Genomic DNA, 18,787 nt, shown 5'->3' on the forward strand with positions numbered 1-18,787 from the left:
AATCTGACATAGCCAAGCCTTGAGGATGCTCAAGTTAAGTTTGAAGACAAGACATAGTCCATGAAATACAACAAAAATTAGTCCAAAGTCATAGGCAAGCCTTCAATTTGAGCCCTGAAGATACTATTTCTCAGCATATGACCCTGAGCAAGTTATTCTTATTGTGTAAAGCTGAGATCATAATGATATGAGCCTCATGGGGTGTTCTAAGGATAAGATGAGATAATGTAGACCATTAGTTTTCAACTTCAGGTGATTTCCTCTCTGACAAAAGATACTGGATAATGTCTGAAGCATTTTTGGTTGCCACAGCTGGGTAGGGGGAAAAGAGAGTGTTGTTTGCATCTAGTTGGTAGAGGCCAGGGATGCTGCTAAACACCCTACAATGCACGAGACAGGCTGTCTCCCAAACAGGGAATCATCTGGCCCAAAGTATCAATTGCATTGGGGTTGAGAAACCCTAATGTATTCGAAGCGTTTAGCAGAATCCTAAAGGCATTTAGTAGTAGATCCTCCACATTAACTCACTATATTTGCATGAAAAGGGGGTAGCACTTATGGCATTTATGTACTTAAGAAAAGAATTAAATAGAAAATAATTGTAAATATTAATAATAATTTAAAAATATAACCCTTTAAGAAAAAGTCTTACAAGTCAATGTGGTAGGTAAGAGCATAGGCTTTGGAGTCAGATAGACCTAAGTTTGAATCCTGGCTCTGTGTAATGTTGAAAAAAGTATTAATCTGAACCTCTCCATTTCTTCATCTTTAAAATGAAAATAAATATATCTAAGTTATATACCTGGAACATACTAAAACTCTCAATAAATATTTTTAAAGTTTTAACATACTGAGTCTTAAGCAGGCACTAGAAAAAGTATAGACTTTGGGTTGGTGAAAGAAAAAAACAAGTCATCCTTCGCTATATAAACTTAAGCAAATTACTTGGCTGAGGCTTAATGTTTTCATCCTCAAAATTAGTATAATAATGCTTTCATCACAAGGTAATAGTAGGAATTAAATGAGACTGCATTTAAAGCATTTCCTAAGATGCTTGGCACATGGTGAGTGCTCAATAAATATTAGTTACCTTCCTCCAGAGGAAAAAACAAAATCTTTATAAAGGTACTGAGGTCGAAATAAATAGCAAAAATTACCTTTGCTAGAGCAGAAAGTGTGGACTAAGGACTTTTGGAATATCCCATAATTTATCAACACTCCACCTTGGAGAAGCCCTATTTCTGCATTTGAAAGGGAAGCTATACACTGCCTGTCCTTTTCACTGCCCACCAGCTTTCAACAAGCATCCTTCTTTTGGCCTAGGAATGTCACTGTGGCTTATCTAGGCTGAAAGAGAGTGCAGCCCTTGGCTGCAATTACTGGAAGAATAAAAATTCAATTCTTGAACTACAAATTTAACTGCATTTTAAGAGCACCAAAAAGATCCACAGCAGAAACTATTCATAAATAAGTTAAGCACAAGGCATGATTTATCAAGATATTTGTCATTCTATCTCTAAAAATGATCATTAATGCTGCTTTTATGACCATCTCCGAAAATCAGTTTGTCAGGCAGTAATACCAGAAACAAAATTACTCATTCAGTGACTGACTTCCTAGTCAAGACAGATGATATCTAAAAGTATAATAAATGCTATTTCAGAAAGTGCAGTTTAAATTTCAACAAAAATAAGAAAATAACCATAAACTGTCCAATTCCAAGCTATGAATGCTAAAGCCTCTTTAAATATCCTATATCATGTACTTAAGATAATTTCCCAATCAAATGAAGGCAGTGTTTAGATCTCCTCATTTATGCTAATATTTCAATATGAAAAATGAGTCCATATACAAATGGAATATAAAATATAACACATATAACTTCACTAGTCTAAATGGCTTAATGAGTGTATTTTCTATTTGAAATTATATGTTTGCTGTCATTTGGCAAAGCTAACAATCTCATGGCAATTCTATAGGTTGTTTTTGATGCATCTTCTGAATTCATTTTGCAATTTTTTTTTTTTTTTTTTTTTTTAGTGAGATGGAGTCTCACTCTGTCACCCAGGCTAGATTGCAGTGGTGCAATCTCAGTTCACTGCAACCTCTGCCTCCCAGGCTCAAGCAATTCTCCTGCCTAAGCCTCCCAAGTAGCTGGGATTACAGGCCCGTGCCACCATGCCCAGCTAATTTTTGTATTTTTAGTAGAGACGGGGTTTTGTCATGTTGACCAGGCTGGTTTCGAACTCCTGACCTCAAGTGATCCACCCGCCTCAGCATCCCAAAGTGCTGGGATTACAGGCATGAGCTACCACGCCCAGCCCATTTTGCATTTCTAAAGACTAAATATCTACCCACACACCACATAACATGTTCGAAAAACAATTCCACTTTCTGTTATTCTGTTAAAACCTAAACATATTCTAAAAGCCTGACCTGTGTGTCCAAAAAATGAGCTACTTTTAAGTTGTCTTTTTCTGAGAAATAGAAAATAACAACAATCATGTACTAGAAGCATTCAACTGATTATATGTCCCTCTAAACACAAATCAGCCATAACTGAAAAGGTTCTACCCTTTACCAAGTACAGGATACACATAGAAACCTTTTGTACTACCCACATTCATTTCCAATGCTTTCCAATGCTATTAAATTTCCTACTACATGACACTTGTCAGGTCCCACCACATCAGAATTCCAAAAATTTCAGAGGGCCCCCACTGCCATTAAGATAAAGATCCCCCTCCTAAAACTCACTTTCATATGCTCAAAGTTCACAGTGTGATCTCAGCCCACCTTTCAAACACGTCCTCCCATTCCTCACCTATGTGGAAAATTGTCTAGACTTACTATTCCCTCACTATGCCTTATACTGTCTGCCTTCAAACATTTATGCTCTTCCAGCTGAGGATAATGGCTCATGCCTGTAATCTCAGCACTTTGGGAAGCTGAGGCAGGAGAATTGCTTGAGACCAGAAGTTCAAGACCAGCCTGGGCAACGTAGCCAGACCCTGTCTCTACAATTTCTTTAAATTAGCCAGGTGTGGTGGTGCATGCCTGTAGTGCTAGCTACTTGGGAGGCTGAGGCAGGAGGTTCACTTGAGCCCAGGAGTTGAAGGTTATAGTGAGCTAGAATTGTACTACTTCACTCCAGCCTGGGCATCAGATCAAGAGTCTGCTTCAAAAAAAAAAGTGTTTGTCTACCTACTTGATGGACCCAACACTCCCTTTAATCCTCACTGACTCAAAGCCCTACTTACACTTCACCTACTTATTGCCCCTAGGCCATCCTGTCTCTGGGACTAGATGAGGATTATACAGTCTAGAGGTCGATGCTCTGTATTCACGCAGACACTATGGTCAAAGTAACAACAACTGTGGAACCTGAAAGGCATCCAGCTACTTTGGGAAGGTAACAAAAAGGATCTCCATGAAGGCTAAAGGGCTTAAATCACAGAGTTCTCCAAACCTTCCAGGTCTCCAAAGCAGTAACTACTCCTTTCCTGACAGATACCTTCTACTGACACCAACCAAGGGGCCACTCCAGCTGCCCTGCCCGCTCCAACCCTACTTGGGCAGCTGCTTTCTCTCTCAGAGGACACCACATCACATTGAAAAGTTCGTTAGGCTCATGAGTAATTAAAGAAAACCAATTGAAAATAGCCAAGAGACCGTTTTTCTCTCCTCACATTGACCAATGACTTGACAAAATCGAGAATTAGAGGGATATGAGGAAATGGGATTAGAGGTATAGGAGGAAACTGGCACTACAATCGACAGTTGGTGAAACCATACATTGGTATACACTTTCTGCAAGAAAAGTTTATGTCAAAAAGCCTTTAAATTGTGTATAGCCCTTAACTCAACAATTCCAAACATTTATACTGGGATACTTATTAAAGCATTGGTAAATTCCAATAATTAAAATGAAAGTGATTTGAATATTCATCATTAGAGAATGGATTCAATAAAGCATAGTACACTTATTCAATAGAATACAATGCAGCCCTTCACAATGATGCGAGAAATCAATTTTTTTACTCAATTTTGAGTGAATACATGCAGTTATAGAACGATGTGTATAATATAATTGTGAATCTGTGAATCTATGCAGAGGGACAGCTGGAGAAATGTTTCCCACTGCTTCTAGACATGATTCTCTGAGGCACCTGCAAAGGGGTGCCTGAATCACAAATGTGGTTCTCTTTATGATTTGATCATCTCCCAGGTCAGGTGAGTTTTCTAGCAGATGTGCTGCTGTTAGAGGTAAAAGGACCCCAGGGATTCTTGCCATTTCTGTTTCACTTTAAGAAAATTCAAGTTTCTCTTTACCTTGCAATTAAGGTACACAGTAGAAGAGTAACTATACACAGAACAATATGTAATATGTAAAAGAAAATTTGTTTTTAAAAGATAAGAAATTTTTAGAGGATTAATCCTGATGGCTCAACATCTAAATACCATGTATATTTTCCAATTACAGCCCTGAAATCAGGATACGCCCTACAATTGACAGTATTTTACAATTGCCGTCAGAGAGATAGCAGTAATGAGAGTTTGGTCACAAGGAAATCTAAGAAACAATAATGGAGCATCCTTTAACATCTAGAAATCATATACCTGTAATGAAGAGATAGGATCAGTGGGGAATCAAGCATGTTTAACAACATCCCCAAAGCAGGAATCACAAGGCAAGCTCGATCAACATAATTGCTAAGCGTCTTTTCAGGACCAGCTCTACTGATGGTACATAAAGTGGAACTGCATGGATAAACACAGATATTAGTGACTCAGGATTCTGAAGAGACGGATTCAAATGTGAATTTAAAACTCTGAAAGTGAATCAGTTTTTAGAACAACTCATCTAAGCTATTTTAGTATGTGTTCTTTTGTTATGCATTCATGGGAGAAATATATCATATATTTTATATTTAGTGTAAGCATGTTCTTTCAATAAAAATAAAATTAATTGTGTAAGTGATTAGAAAACACTGTTTACAGTTTCATTGCTAGTATTTTTTCTTAGTCATACATAAAATAATTGTGTACCTTACAATCAAAAACAAGCATTATTTTATGTATCACTAAGAAGTAATAGAAATTCTAGAAAACAGAACCAAGAAAACCAAATGAAATAATTTAGCACTAATATAGTGCTAATGTTAGCACTTGTTTCAATGTCATGTCAGAAGGTGTCAATAGAATGTTTTTTACACAACCAAGTCATGATTGACATCTGGCTTTTATAAGACACCATCGATTAAAGGTGCATGTTGATCTAAGATGTTAAATAATGGGGGAAAATTGACTTCAGAATTAATAAAATTGATAATAGAAGAAAAACTTCCAGAACTAAAGAAGAGTACAGTATCCAGAAAGAAAAGACCCACTGAGTTCCCCCACCAAAATTAGAAATGGCCTGCACCCAGGTACATAATCTTGAAATTTCAAAATTTTCAAGGAGAATCAGATGATGTTAAAAAGCTTCAAATGAGAAAAAGACTTCGCATTTAAAGGATCAAGATTCAAAATAGCATCAAACTTCTTAATGGCTAAAATGACAGCCAATAGACATGGAAATATGCCTTCAAAATTCTGAGTAAAATGGCTTCCTAGAATTCTACATCCAACAAGGTGTAAAACAGAAGAAAAACATTTCCAGATGTAAAACATTTAAAAAGTTCTACCTTTAAATACTCTTCCTTAGGAAGATATTGGAAGATATGCTCCACCTATCAATACAAAAGATTAAACCAAGAAACAGGAAGATATAGAAATCAGGAAAAAAGGAATCTGCTGTAGGAAAGAGGTTTAAAAAAAAAACTGCACAATGATTGTACTGCAGATACTATTAGCTATCCACAAAAATATCTGCTTTCTTTTCTTTGGACACACAGCTTCGATAAAATATCCCAGTCTCTCTTTCAATTAGGTTTGGCCATAAGACTGAGTTCTAAACAATAATATAAATATAAAGGATGTGTGCCTCTTCCAGGACACCATAATATTCATCCACTCTTTCTCCACCATGCTCTGTCAGAATGGAGTTGATCATGACATCTTTGAAATCCATGTACTGAAAAGAGACATGCCCCTGGCCAGGAGCAGTGGCTCACGCCTGTAATCCCAGCACTTTGGGAGGCCAAGGTGGGTAGATCACCTGAGTTCAGGAGTTCGAGACCAGCCTGGCCAACATGGCAAAACCCCGTTTCTACTAAAAATATAAAACTTATCCAGGCTTGGTGGTGCGCACCTGTAATCCCAGCTACTCGGGAGGCTGAGGCTGGAGAATCACTTGAACCCTGGAGGCAGAGGTTGCAGTGAGCCGAGATCGTACCACTGCACCCCAGCCTGGAAGACAGAGTGAGATTCAGTCCTCCCACCCCCCACCCACCCCCCAAGAAAAAGAGACGTGCCCCTTAAATATGTACACATATTGTGTATCAATTAAAATTAATAATAAAGTCTATTAATTAAGGAATTTTTAAAAATAAGCGCCTCTACTCTAAGGTCCCTGGGTGACTACAAGAAGCAGAGCAGCCACGACACGACTCACCTGAAACAGCAGGTCAGAGAGCTCCCACTTCCCCCTCCCAGCCCACCTGGAATAGCTCAGTATCATTACATGACCAAGAAATATATTTCTGTCATGCACAGTGGAAGAAAATTATCCATTTGGAAAATGACAGCTGGACCTCTAGTGGTGTTTGGCAGCCACAATTCCCCTATTCCCCTCTTAATTTCTCCCCTATCTTCTCTTAAGATACTTCCCTACTCTCTAATTATTGCTGCTACTGCTACTACCACAGTGCTTTAGGCCAAGGGGAACTACTTCCTGTCCAAAACACTTGCCTGAATTTAACCTCCCTCTTAATTTTCATAAGACAGCCAAGACAATTAAACAAGACTTTCTAATGACTTGGGGTAAAGCAAAAAGAGATAAAATAATGTTGACAATCTGATTTACAAAGTATGACATGCTCTCCTTAACTAACCACCTTTGTTCCTTCTTAGCTACTGTCTCTTTAGCATACGCCACTTGGAACCCCACACATTAGCATCGATCTTCAACAAATCAAGCAAGAGCATAAAGCACAGAAAAAAGCAAAGCTTCCTTCCTTGTACTTATTTGCAGATCACTTTTCACATGACAATTTCATGTAAACACTCATCACCATAAATTTGACATGAAAGCGACCCAGTATTTTTCCCACAGAGGTGTGACTTTCCCCTACGACCTCCTTTAGACAAGTCCCCTAAGCATGCCTAAAAAGCCTAAAGAGGAAAATGATGTAGTTTAAAGACTGTTTCTTTACATGAAACAATTGAATAATTTTCCCAGTTACACAATTAAGTTAGTGACAAAACTAAGACACAAGCCTTGCTCCCCGGCTCAAAGTCAAGCATTATCAGCATATCATACAACTCACTTTCCCTAGTGACCAGCACATAGAAAGCATGACATTTGCCATGGTTAGAAATAAGGAACAACTTCCTATTTAAAATTTACTTTTCAAGAAATAAAAGCTGGCGTCCAAAGGGCTGACAAAAACCTTTACTGACAGTATTACAAAAGCCTTTATTGAAGATTTTTTTAGTAAAGCAGAACCTCATTGTTTCCAAGATATGGCATTGGAAGTTCCATTCTAGATTTAAGATTCTATTTCCAGCACTGGAATCGTACATTTTAATCCGAGTTTTCCCATCTCACAAACCATTTAAGAGACCCAAAGGACTTTTTATATCTGGGCAAAATCTATTACTATATTGCATTATTCAAGAAATTGCCTGGCTTTGAAGCTCTTTCTGTACATTCTCTTCCCCTCACAGTGAGGTTTACCACTGATATTTCAATGCAAGAACTTAAGAATATGTTGTTTTTATTGTTCTCTTTGAAAAACTTGTATTGAAGACCACACTCAAAATTCCTGGTTATGATACTCACTTTTGGAAATGATCACCCATCATCTTGTTTACACATTAATAATACTATTTATAGAATTTATATAACACCTTTTAGAGCGAATAATGCACTTCACATCCATTATTTCATTTGTCTTTATAACATCCTTTTGATGTGTGGTGAGAACAGTTGCCTCTCCCTATTTTAATGTGAAAAAACTAACTAGAAAAAGAAATCCATTAGCCTTGATGTGGATAAACAGCTTCTAAGTAGAGTGCCTACATCAATTGGAGAATAAACCCTCAATTATGAAGAATATTTTTGTCAATATCTTGAATGAGTATAGCAAAGTAGAAATGCTGAGATTAAGCCAAGTTTATTTTATTCTCTTAAAAAATATATTTGCTCTTGGATAATATTAATATATGTCATTAAAAATTTAGGGAAAACAAAAAAGCATAACATTTTATAAATAAATAGTACACAAATACATTTTATAAATAAATAATACATAATAGTACATAATAGTGTCACTATCTGATTTCTCAGAATTTCACACTTATATATGTCATCATTAATGTAGAAGGAAATTGTGACTTTTTTGCTTATAATTCCCTTAATAGCAATACTATCACTCAGTTTCATGTATCAGTCAGCTCTCTTGACACAATGACAACTGATTGAAAAACATTAGATAATGAGGCAAATAAAAATTTATAACCATTTTAAACTATCATAGCTTAAGAAATCTCCAGATTACAAATTTATGAGACAACACTGCAAATATTTTAAAAGCTGTAAAATATTTTCATATGCAATGACAATAGTGGTTTCCTACCCCATATCTATTCTCCCTTTTTTCATTATATAACAGAATCCTGACATTTTGGGGGAGGTACCCATTTTTCCAGACAACAATTAAAACAGAAACAAACTATTTCTCATAATTCCTTGTACTTAGGTATGGCCATTGACATAGTTCTGGTGCATAAGATATTAGAAGTCTACCAGATGCAACTTCCCAGGAAGCTAATATTTTCCTTATTAAAAAGGACTGACTCAGCTGCTGTGTGCCTCGTGCCTGGCCACCTCTACCTGCCTGTGGTACAGATGTCATGCCTGGAAGCTTTATTAACTGTCTTTTCACCAGGAGAATAAAAGACATACATTAATTACAGTGGAGTCAAAAGCAAGAAGGAGCCCAATTCCTTCATAGTTTCCTCGGTTATTAAGAACTATCTTCCTGCTGACACTTTATGTTGTGTAAAAAAAATAAACTTCTTGCTGGTTGTAGCATTGTATGTCAAATTATTGGTTACTCCCAAATGAATGCAATCTTAACTGCTATAATATTATCAACATATCCCAATTGAATCCTTCTTTTTCTCTTATCACACGGCTTAAAGCAAAAATTAATTCCCTGCACTAAGTCAGACAAATCCAAATGGAGAGTCTGTAGATTCCTTGTCATATGCACAAAATTATTTTCCATCTTTTATATCCACGTACTGCAAATTCCAACCTTCTTTCACCTTTACACTCCTCCTTTTAAAGTATTTCTCAGTTTGTGACAGTGTGAAGTCAGAAGAAATTTGGTGGAAACAAACTCACATTAAATAGTAAAGAGGGAAACCCACTTTGCTATACATTTTGCCTATAATCCAAATGGGGAAAACAATTATTTTCAAGACTCATTGGTATTCTTCAGCTGTATCCCTATCTTACCAAAGAGTATGGCTAAGTAGGAGGTATGACTCACAGAAAGAGTTTTCTTAATATAAATTTTACCCATTGAATAAAATTTGAACTATTCTCTAAGCAATGCAAAACAGAGACTCTTGAAGTCTCATGCTATTCTTCGTGCAATGAAAAATAAGATGAAAATTATACAAATTATCCAAAATTTTCACACCCAAACTTCTTCAAAATGAAAGTATTGGTACAAAGTACCCTAAGTTTCATATCCAAGGTCAGTAATTACATAGATCTGTAGACACTAATTTTATCCTTCAAAAATGTAAAATGTGAAGTCTTAAAAATTACTTCATGTATTCAGTTGGAAAAGTATTTTGCTGGAAGTAACAAATAACCTAACAAAATAGTGGAAGAAACAATTAAGGGGTTTATATTTTTCTCATGGAATAGTAAGTCTGGAGGTAGGCAGTGCAGGGCTGATACATCTTGAAAATGCCACCGAGGATCCAAGCTACATCTGTTTTGCCACTTCATCATCCTAAGCCTATGGATTTATTCCTTATCCTTGCAAGATGGCCACTCACAGAATCATCCATGCTCTATGGAGAAAGAAGGGGTAAGAGACAGGGGAAACAGACTTCGTTTTAAGAAGCTTTGTTCGAGAAGGGAAGTGCTCCCCAGAAGCTTTCATCTAATCTTTGTCATAGGGGCCATTGCTACCTTCAAGGGAGGCTGGAAAATTGAATGTTTTGCTTTCCAACTTGTATAGCAGAGGAAGATGAGAGAGAAAGGGGATGAATTGATATTCAGCCAATCTGCAGTATCTACCACATCTTCCGTCCAGTTAAATCTAGTGCCATCCATATTTGCATCATGACCGTTGTCATTATCATTTCAGCAAAATGTTTGTTCCCCAAATTGTGCTATGTGCTATACCCATATAGTTGGATAGTCTTAGCCCAACCGTGACCACTCTTACTATTGCAAATTCTGACCATATCAAGATATTATACTAATTTCAAATTCAAATATTAACTTCCTGGAGATCTTTCTTACGGATAATACTTAATTGCATGGGCCTACCACAAATTGTCTCAAATGTTTTGTCGAACAATATCCACTAATCTGAAGTTTCACCAAATGATAATGCTGGAAAGAACTTTAGAGATTATCATAAGCTGGCCTTATTTTATACCCTTAGGCTTACACACAGGATGTCACTGATCCAATAAATTGCATAGCAGCACTGGAACTCAGGACTTCCAATTCCCAGTCCTCACTTATTCAGTTACTAAAGTGTAACCTTGCAAATAGAAGTCCTACAAAGTGCTTTCTAGGGAAATTAACTAGAAAAAAACTGCCTCATTCTGTTATATCTTTTTGTACAACATTCCCATTTTTCTGCATTGAGTTTTTCACTCTGGTACACATCATGACACTGCAAAACAATTCAGTCTTATTTCTCATCCAGGGAGTTGTACTAGTCACAGAAGTGTATATAGGAGCTTCCTTTAAGTATATATAGGCAGTCTGCTTAAAAGTAATTTCAATACTGGCCTTGCCTCCTGATCTCTGAATTCAGTCATTATCATTCTATGGTTTTAATTTTTTTTTAATCCATGATATAAGGAAAACATGGATGTGCTTTTGTTTTTACCCTTAGAAAAATCCCCCCAGTATATACAGCAGATGCTGCTTTAATCTTTCTTTTTTCAGCCCTTAACATTTGATATAGGTGAAATTGGTTTTAAATGACCACTAAAGCAATCTTATCAGAAAAAGAATGATCTCAAAAGGACACTGTTTCTCCATATAGTAAGAAGGTGAGAGCAGAAAGAAACAGATGGAGAATCTTTCTAAGGAATCTTAATATATGTTGTAAGTGTATGTGTGTGTGTTATGGGGGAGGAGAGAGCAAGAACTGTGGGCTGAGTTGCCTGTTTGTATTTCACACAGTCAGTCTGTTTGAACACCTGCTGGTCCTGCTACATCCTTCTCACCTACTGCCACTCTAGAATCTGCAGGGAGACAAATCCTGCAGCATACCAATGTACCATGCCCAGGACAACTGCCACCATCCACAGGCCTTTAAGGCTGACTCAGACTATAAAATAAGTCATTATCCCTATCACTTTCCCCAACAAAGACAATCCACAGTTAATGCATGAGTATAACACAAAACAGTATCTGGAGGTCTTTCCTAGGAATCCATAAATACTTAATATTGAATGCAAATTTTTGACTATATGTTCATTTTTCTGGATAATTAATCCATATGTCCCTCAGATTTTCAAACAAGCCTATTTTTATTTAAAAAAAATCATGTCCTCCCAACTTATTGAAGTAGTTTTTCTTGTTAAAAAAAAGGGGTACTGAGAGATTATACCTCACAATAAATTTTTAATAAGCCTTCTCAAAGGAAGGCAATTCTGATTTCTTAAAGAAAATGTCAAATTAGGAAATTCTAAGAACTCAGAATAAACAAGCCCTGCCATCACTGAACTGAAGGAACTTAGATTTCCTTATGGCTTTTTAACATGTCAGTTTTCTAAAATATAAAACTATAAGGTTGAAATAGGTGATCTCTAAGATCACTTTCAGTTCTGAAAATGCCATAATTCTATGAGTCAGCACTGTGATATACTAGGAGAGCCAAAGACAGAATCCTGGTATCTGCTCCTTAATCCATTCAAAATATCAGCAAGTTGCTTATGGAAATAATGTCATTTACTTTCTCTAAGGTTAAAGTGTCCACAGGATAAAGGATTTTTTAGTCTTTCCCACAAAGATGGCAATAAATAAGAAGTACTAATATTTTTCAAATGCATTAAGATAACTTGAAAAAAAAATGTTCCATAGAGTAAACGTCACATACCAAGATTTTTGTCTTAGACTCTACAGACAGGGTATGATTTGACATTTAATTCTGTAATTATAGTAATATTAATTAACTTAATTTAAATAAGCTATCTTGAACTAAGGTTTAAACTGTGTCTCCACACCTAACAGATATATATTACAGGGAAATACAATCAAACTAGTGTTTTCAATGATAGTAATGGATAATGTGGTTGAGGATTTAAACTAGAGTGTTTTTAAAAAGCCGGGTGCAGTGGCTCATGCCTGTAATCCCAGCACTTTGGGAAGCCAAGACAGGTGGATCACTTGAGGTCAGGAGTTCGAGACCAGCCTGGCCAACATGGTGAAACCCCATCTCTACTAAAAAAAAATACAAAAATTAGCCAGGTGTGGTGTTACACACCTGTAATCCCAGCTACTTGGGAGGCTGAGGCAGAAGAATTGCTTGAACCCGAGAGGCAGAGGTTGGAGTGAGCCGAGATGCACCACTGCACCCCAGCCTGGGTGACAGAGCGAAACTCCATCTCAAAAAATAAATAAATAAATAAATTTTTAAACATTTTTAAAATTAAAAAATAAAAATAATGCAAGGGGCATCCCAAGGAGGACTGAGAATGGTGGCAAGAGGGAAATGGACTGCTTAGTGACCTCTAGGCTGGAGGAACAATAGAGCAATAGAGCAGTGGATGTCTTCCAACTCTCTATTCAACAGCAGATTACCCAGGCCCAGAGTCTCCCGACTCCTAACCTAGTAGTAGGAAATGATCTAGGTAGGCTCATTCCTTGTCTGCATCTAACTGGGGTCCATTTGACAATACTAGGTGGCCTCAGAGCACTGGCACCAGGAATCCTGCCACAAGTTCCAGGTCTAAGAATGCTCCTTATTTCTGCAAGGCTGAAAGTCACTTAGAGACACTTCCCTGACCTAGAGGCACAACAGGGCCTGGCCTGGGGAGGCTTCTTCTTCCCCTTCAGGTGGCACCAGCAGCGTTCAGTGGGAGCCCCGGAAGCACCAGACAAACCAGGCAGACTAACAGCACCTCAAAGCCTCTAGAAATTAAATTGTCATTGAAACCACTGCCCACAAAAGTAGGCCAGGATCTGTGTGTTACCCTAAACAGAGTGATTATCTGTTAAAATACAAGATTTAAATAGAAACCCAGAGCCTTCTAACACAATAGCTAAAATGTCCAAAGTATGACCACAACTTGAATGAGAAAAGACAATCAAGTGACACCAACAATTAAGTGAATCAGATGTTGGAATTATGTGACAAAGATTACAAAGCATTTATTCTAAAAATGTTGGCCGGGCGCGGTGGCTCACACCTGTAATCCCAGCACTTTGGGAGGCCGAGGCAGGCGGATCACGAGGTCAGAAGATCGAGACCATCCTGGCTAACATGGTGAAACCCCGTCTCTACTAAAAAATACAAAAAAATTAGCCAGGCATGGTGGCGGGCACCTGTAATCCCAGCCACTCAGAAGGCTGAGGCCAGAGAATGGCGTGAACCTGGGAGGTGGAGCTTGCAGTGAGTGGAAATAGTGCCACTGCATTCCAGCCTAGGCAACAGAGCGAGACTCCGTCTCGAAAAAAAAAAAAAAAATGTTTCAGGCTAGACACGGTGGCTCAAGCCTGTAATCCCAGCACTTTGGGAGGCTGAGGCAGGCAGATCATGAGGTCAGGAGATCGGGACCATCCTAGCCAAAATGGTGAAACCGCTTCTCCACTAAAAATACAAAAAATTACCAGGGCATGGTGGCACGCACCTATAGTCCCAGGTACTCAGGAAGCTGAGGCAGGAGAATCACTTGAACTCGGGAGGCAGAGTCTGCAGTGAGCCAAGATCATGCCACTGCACTCCAGCCTGGGTGACAGAGTGAGACTCTGTCTCAAAAAAAAAAAAAAAAAAAAAAAGTTTCAGCAAGCAAATACAAATTCTCTAGAAACAAATGAAAAAATAGAATGTCTCAAATAAGCATAAGCTGCAAAAAGAACCAAATGGAAATTATTGAGTTGAAAAATATAGTAATCAAAATAAAATACTAGATGGGCTCCGTAGTAGAGAAGACAGAGGATAGAATCAGCAAACTTGAAAACAGATCAATGAATGTTTTCTATTTGAACAAAGAGAAAATACCAGAAAAAAAAATGATGAACCAAGCCTCGGGGTCTTGTAGGACAACAACAAAAGATCCAACTTTCGTATCATCAGAGTCACAGAAGGAGATAAGAAAGACAGTGGGGCTGAAACACTTTTGTGTTTGAAGAAATAATGCCTAAGAATCTCCCAACTTGGTGAAAGACAAACCTACATTTTAAAAACCTCATCAAATCCCAAACAGAGCAAACCAAAAGAAATTCATGCCAAAACACATCATAATCAAACTTCCAAAAAATAAAGATATAGAAAATAATCTTGAAACTCTCCAGAGAGAAATGACGCATTGCGTATAAGGGAGCATCAATTCAAACAACAACAAATTTCTCATTGAAACCAGGGAGGCCTGAAATGAAGTGACATAACATTTTTCAAGTGCTGAAAGAAAAAGAAACTGTCAACTATAAATTCCTTCCACATATGCATTTTCTATATCATATTTGATGGTTGAAACACCACATTTCAAAAGACCAATGGATTAAAACTGGCAAAATGAATGTATGGGGTAGGAACATAGTCACAGGTGGGTTTCCCTGGCAAGCTAATTCTGAAATGAAGTTCAAAGCCCTATTTTCTTGGGAATCGCCTTGTTATCCACACCTGAGGAAGGATGGGGAAGGAAACAGAAAGGACCAAAGAGAGAAGGAGAGCTGCAATGCAAGCCCTCAGGGAGCTCCAGAGCTAGAAAGATCTTTCAGAGTTTTCCAGAGTTGTGCTGCGATGGCCCAACCTTTATACTCCCACATGGATCAGCCATTGGATGTGAGCTGCGCTGGAAAGGGGTGTGACCTTGGACAAGGGAGCTTTCTACAGCTCAGGCAATCCCTGAAGAGTCTGACTATTGAAGGCCATCTGTTGACCACACTCCCAGAAGCTGGGGCAACAAGTCCCTCCTTGAAGAATGATTTGGCACATCACAGTGTCCACTGTATTACCACATGGTGGCTACAATAGCCAGTGCCTGAAGGAACTCATTTGTTTTGTGGTCAGCAACATCCTAAACCTTGTCCAAACTATGCTGCTTGAAGGTTTTTGGAAATAGAAACGAGTGAAATTGTATGACATGATAATAAATTACTAACCCCCAAATCTTTCTAACTGAAGACCTCTTCATATACCTCTTGCTCCTTAGCCAAATTAAGTCAAGTAAGATATTAGGAGTAACCTAGAACTCTTTATTTCTTCACAATTTTAAATATTGCATTTGTAAACCAAAATGGAATTATTATTTCTGTGTCCAGTATCTTTATCAAACAAGCCTTTATTTGTACATACACAGTACCTATTACTGTTAAATACCTGTCTCTAGACAGGCAAAGGACTCCAAGATCAGAAAACCATGTATGATTGATTTCTTATTCCTCAAATCAAAAAACAGTCCTATTTTGAAACCAAACAGTATGTCTAACAGGTTACTCTCTAGAGAAATTTAAGACAATTCATTTTTGCAAAATATGTCAAGCCATAAAGAAACTGAAAAGCAAATCAGCTGATAAAAATACAAGTAGACACACTGCAACATTGTTTAGCTCCCAACTGTAACAAGGAAAATAGAAAGATGATAGGCATATAGATAAACAGCCTCAATGCATGGATCATGCCATCTCATAAATTCCAGTCCATTTAACAATCTTACTTATTTTTTGTAAATTAACAAAATTGGCACGTTGTTGTTTAGAAAATGAAAAAGAATAGAAACAGCCAGCAAACATATTACAGTCAAGTCCTACAAGTATTGATTTGAAGAGCTGAAGAGACCAATGTTATATTTATTGACATTAAGGGGGTTTCTCTCTTGGGATATCAAGAAATGAGGTATCCTGAGAGAGAAGAAGCTCAACTTCCTTTACCTGCAGTGAAATCATTGGCCTTATCTATCTTCTTGTGAATTCGTGTACAGATAAATTCCAGACCCCTACCTACACTTCAGGTTGTAGGTAAAAACACTGAAATCTCCAAATTTGTTTTGTTTTTATGAATATAATTGGTATAATAACAGCTTTTGGCAAAAGGAAACGAAGGGGGAGTATGATCTACTAATAAAAATAGTATCTGGACTTTTATTACTTTTTTATGCTTAATGTGCCTTTGATTCTTATAACTTAGCCAAGAGTTTTCCAGCAGCTTGAAATCTTTGAAATTAAACGATGCATGTGATTCAAAGAACAGTTATATCTCAGTTCTAAGATGCAGAATGCATAGAGTTACCATTTCTGTTCAGTGGCATCATATAATTATGATGTAAACCTAATGTAAGTACAATGTAATTTTAGGTGACAGTCTCAAAGTCTTGCTAAAAATTATCCCAGGCACGTGTGTGACACACACAGACACACACACACACACATATATATAACTACTGTAATTAAGAGCGATTCCTCTGTGCGCTCCTCCTTATACACGCTTTAAAGCTGTTGGCCATAGTGGGTTCCGATTTGTGTTTGAAGTACCGCACAAGGAGGGTGGCCTGCGAAAAACGGGAAGGAAGGAGGCAAAACAGGAAGATGGAAGAAGAGAGTAGGCATGAAGGAAAGTGACAGGAGAAAGGAGGAGAGCCTCTTCCTTCCCCAACACACTCCTGTAGCTTAGAAAGGTCCAAGCCCCCTCACCAAACACCAGACAAAGCTTCCCAAAAGTTCCTGGCAGAGCCTTGGTGATGCCGAGGCTTGAGTGCGCCCCCCCCCTTGGTGCCCCAGCCACCAGGGCACGCAGGAGCATCCTGGAGCCTCAGCCCAGCAAACTCTTGGGTAGTTCAGGTTCCCTTCCGCGCCCGCTGCCTGCAGTCAATCACTGGGCACCGCGCGCCCATCCGTCACCTACTCAAGGGCTTCCGAGCCCTGAATCCTTCTGCCTCTCTCCATCCTCCCTTAGCCTCTCTCCATCCTCTCCTCCCCAGTGACTTGTCAAGAGGTCCAAGGGCGGAAGCCAAAGCAGAGAAGATGAGGGCGAAAGGCTAGGGGCCGGTTGGTGGATTTCCTACAAGGGGCGACAATAACGCCGTCAAGACGACCATCCAGGCCCGGCGGCCCCATTCCCTCTTTGCCCCACATCAGCCCCACAGCACCCTACACTCTCCATTGAGGCTTCAGCGTGTGATGAAGTAAGAGAATGAGGAAAAATAAACCCGCAGCCTCCTAGGCAGCCCTTACCTCAGGCTGCCCTCGCAGAAGCCGCCCTCCTCCTGCCCGAGGCGCCTCTGCTGCACCGCCGCGGCCGTAGCGCTCTGGACGCCGGGGCTCCGCCCGGCGCGGGTAGACCATGCGCTGCGAGTGAGCCTTCCGCGCTCCCGGGGGTGGGGGACGAAAGTCTGCCCGGAGGGCGCTCGCGTGCAGCCCGGCCCGCGACGAAGAGCCTGCAGCCGCTGAGGCAAGGCCAGGAGCCCCGGGAAGGGGCGCGCGGGCCGGGGGCGGCTGCGGAGCGCGCGCGCGGACGGGCCAGCGGGCTAGCCTGGGGAACCCGCGCCAGGGAGACACAGGCGCTGGCGACGCGCCCCTCAGCTCTTCTCTCGTCCTCTGGCCCTTTAAACCCCCTCTCCCTACTGTCCACCCCCGCCCCCCGGAAGAGAGACAGCTCGCCGGTGCCACTTGGTCTGCCGCGCTGCGCTCCTCAGCCGGGTGCGGGGAATAACAATGTGACCGTATCGCACGGACGAGATGCTGTGTAGTAGGTTGTAACTGCTGAGGCCACCACCTGTCAATTCTAGGGTGCAAAGCACGCCGTCCCCAGTCGTCTGGCCTCTCCCTGATTGCCCTCCCAGGTTATTTTTTCCCCCACCTACCTCACAGACCTCCTGCAATATTCCGCGGGCACGGTACCAGGGGAGTTTTGCAAAATAACCCTCTCTCCCAGCCGGGCTCACTGCATCTCCCTTACCACCAGAGCTGAAGGATTACGCACAGCCCTGCGTGCCTAACCAAAGCCAGGGACCGAAAATCCTGGTTTGAACCCCACACTCGCCGGCCCCCCAGCCCCCATTCATAATCCCAGCGGCCGTCTGCCACTACACACCCTCCCCCGGCCGCCCGCGCTCTTTCCCATTCGCCGTCCCTGGAACGTGTCAGTCACTCGCTGTGCATCTGCCATGAATACAGGACGAAGAGCTCTGCAGCTACTGGCTGCACAAAGAGGGACTGGGGCGCAGGGGACGCAGACCCCCGGGTTGGGGGAGG

General features: G+C 39.8%; 1 protein-coding gene across 1 annotated transcript in view; it reads right to left on the reverse strand.

Annotated features, from left to right (window-relative positions):
* PDE4B (phosphodiesterase 4B) overlaps positions 1 to 18,133 on the reverse strand; it is a 582,824-nt gene extending 564,691 nt beyond the window's left edge. The window contains exon 1 of the mRNA XM_055350106.1: positions 17,768 to 18,133. The gene's annotated coding sequence lies outside the window, so the exon portion shown is untranslated. The remainder of the gene's footprint in view (positions 1 to 17,767) is intronic.
* Between the last annotated feature and the right edge of the window lie 654 nt (positions 18,134 to 18,787).

This window comes from Gorilla gorilla, chromosome 1 (assembly GCF_029281585.2).
Source record: "Gorilla gorilla gorilla isolate KB3781 chromosome 1, NHGRI_mGorGor1-v2.1_pri, whole genome shotgun sequence".
NCBI classification, from domain to species: Eukaryota; Metazoa; Chordata; class Mammalia; order Primates; family Hominidae; genus Gorilla; species Gorilla gorilla.